The sequence below is a fragment of the Meriones unguiculatus genome, chromosome 12, assembly GCF_030254825.1.
Source record: "Meriones unguiculatus strain TT.TT164.6M chromosome 12, Bangor_MerUng_6.1, whole genome shotgun sequence".
NCBI lineage: Eukaryota > Metazoa > Chordata > Mammalia > Rodentia > Muridae > Meriones > Meriones unguiculatus.
In genome coordinates this window covers 92,405,848-92,408,700 of record NC_083360.1, presented here as the reverse complement: position 1 = coordinate 92,408,700, position 2,853 = coordinate 92,405,848, and the positions used below count along the sequence as shown (strand labels likewise).

Below are 2,853 nucleotides of genomic sequence, written 5' to 3'. Positions count from 1 at the left end.
CATAAATGCCTGTATCTCCTGGCAGCCCCAACATGTGGAGTGTTCTGGGGGACAGTACATGGAAGTCAATGCTGCCTTCAATTCCTCACTTCTTTTCTATCGAAGAGAAAAGTCACTAGGAAATTCAGGTGACCTTTAAAAGGTCGAAGTGAAAGCTTCAGAGACAAATGCAGGCTCATTATAATGGATAGAAATTTGAAAAAAATGTTTAAACAAAACTTACAAAGATTGAATGGCATGCCTATTTCATAATGGTCTGATGGGGAAAACCCAGATTTCCTTGTTCCTGGTGTATTACTCTGGGTCTTTGGTGTGCTTGAAAATGAATTATCTTGTTCCTTCCTCTCTGTTCCTGTTCTCTTCTTATCTATATTAATTATCTTTGTTTCTACTCTATCTAAATAGTAGAACCTGAAATTCTGATATTTTAATTTTTATTTTTTTTTTTTTTACTTTTTAGATTGATGGTAGCAATCTCCTAGATAGATCAGAAAACATTTAGGACATTTCTGTAATCTTTATGCTGTTATTGTCTTACACTGTATTTAGACTCATCCTTAAATACCAGTATGGTGGATGTCTCAGCAAGATCAGGTCACCTAGTAAGTGCTGATGCTTGTGGTTTGAATGAAAGTGAAAAAATAAAACATTAGAGACTTTTTAATGACACATATGTGGAATAGATTTGGGTGTCTGACTTATAGACAAGGCACACTTCTTTGGAACTTTCGCATTTAAGAAAATAAGTAGTGTATATCATACACCTTAATTCACATAAAAACAAATTTCTATTAATTTAAAAAATCACTCTTTACCATTAAAAGTATTTCTTAAATGGTATACCCACGTAAATCTTAAATCACACGATTCAATATTTATTAATGAGCTATACTTGTCAACATGGTAAACAATTTTGGTTTGTTTACTCATTTTAAGTTGTCAAAATAAATGTAATTGGAAACACGCTTTCCCTGCAGTTCTGACCATGTTTTACTTTCAACTCCAAAATGGACCCGATCTAAGGCTGGAAATGTAGCCCAGCAGCAGGGTACCTGCCTAATATGAGCAGGCCCAGGGATTCCACCACTAGCCCTGGGGGATAAAAAGACAATTGGCCTGAGGGAACCCAATGCACACACACACACATTCTCTCTCTCTCTGTCTCTCTGTCTCTCTGTCTCTCTCTCTCTCTCTCTCTCTCTCTCTCATCTATATTTTTTCCAGATTGCAGTTGTTAACTTAAAAGAAAATTAAAAACAGAAAATAGTTATCTTAAACATGGTACCACAGTTTTATAGAAAGATGTTTTTTATGTCTTCCCCTATTATACAATGGTTAACTTCATTTGGCTCTTTAACACATAAGAACAATTCCAGTATTCTTTGATATGATTGAAATGTGGTAGGACAGAAATGAAGTTCTTTTCTGTAAATTCAATCTTGTCCTCAAGCTTTTTTCAAAACATATCATTAGCAGGAGAGTTCATTTTCCTGGACTTTGGTAACTTTTGTGAGCAAATAAACAGATTAATTTTATATTTTATAGATTAACTTCTCTTACACAAACTCAATTAAGCTTAAAAATTAAGAAGCTAATATTTTTAAATATTCACTGAGTATAAAGTAGAATAACTATTGTTAATTTTTGTTAGTGTATTTAAACAATGCAATGAGTGATAAATAGCTTGGCAGAGTGTAAGATATCAGCACCTGGCATAATTGAGAGGCTTAACGGATTGCTCTTAAACGTTTTTCATTTTTATTTTTTATGGTGTTAGAGACAGAATCTGGAGTCTTACAGGAGATAGGTAGGCACTCTGTCACAGGGTTACACCTCTGGTCCCTTTTACTTTTTTCCTTTTATTATTTTGTATTTTAGCGTTTAAAACTTTAGCATATGCACATAATGCATTTTGATCAAATGCATTCCTCATTTCTTGCTTCCCAGCTACTCCCATATGCCCCCACCCCCTCCCTCTCAACTTCTTTTTAAACCCTGTTGTTTCCGCTTAGCCTGCTTCTATGTGCAGAGAGGGGTGCAGGCCGCCAGGAGTGGTCTGCCAAGGCTTGTATCCCTAACTGTCCCCAATGGCCCAGGCTGACCCTGTGATTCCAACTTTGCTTTCCAGATTATTTTTTTTTGGGGGGGAGGGGGGCACTCCACTTTTTACAAAAGCGTGCTAATAAGGATGAACTGAGTGGTTTCCTATTTTCATTCTTTCTGATCATTTGGGATATTTAGAATGAAACTTACAATCATTACCCTGTCATTACCAATGCCGCCTTGATTAACCACTTTCGCTTTTCTCAGGCTCCACCCTTTAGCACATCCACCCTCACTGACTGCACATAACTTTGAGATCATGAGCCATAGCAGAAATGACAATGCGCTCTAAAAGCAAGAATGCCTTGTGTTCTGAGTTCCTTATTCGTGTCCTGCCAGTGTGTGCATCTACCGTGCTGTTGCTGTTGCTGCTGCTGCGACTGCCGTGATCATTGCTAATGTGAGATGCAGATTCTTCAATTTAGTCTTTCCATGAGGATTAAATGTCTCTTCAGGAATCCTTCAGCCTTTAGCATTAGATTGGGACTGCCAAAGTATCAACTCATGGACTGGGGGGCTACAGGCTCTCAGTGTGGATACAGCCATCGTTGGATTACCTGCATCATATTGTGTAAGCCACTCTAGTGAATCTAATAAGTCAATCTATTCCTCAAGGGACTGCTAATAATATACTCACTAAGAATCTTTAAAAATTAAAATAAAAAATAAATTGTTATTTCTAGAACTTTTATCTTTAAAAGAATATTTTCTTTTGGAACAGGACCCTCTCTATAGAGACCTGGCTGATAC

General features: G+C 36.8%; 1 non-coding gene across 1 annotated transcript; it reads left to right on the top strand.

Moving 5' to 3' along the window:
- Window positions 1-564: 564 nt before the first annotated feature.
- Window positions 565-631, top strand: LOC132646881 (small nucleolar RNA SNORD56). The gene has a single exon (XR_009585219.1). It is a non-coding gene; the product is annotated as a small nucleolar RNA SNORD56 (small nucleolar RNA).
- Window positions 632-2,853: the final 2,222 nt, after the last annotated feature.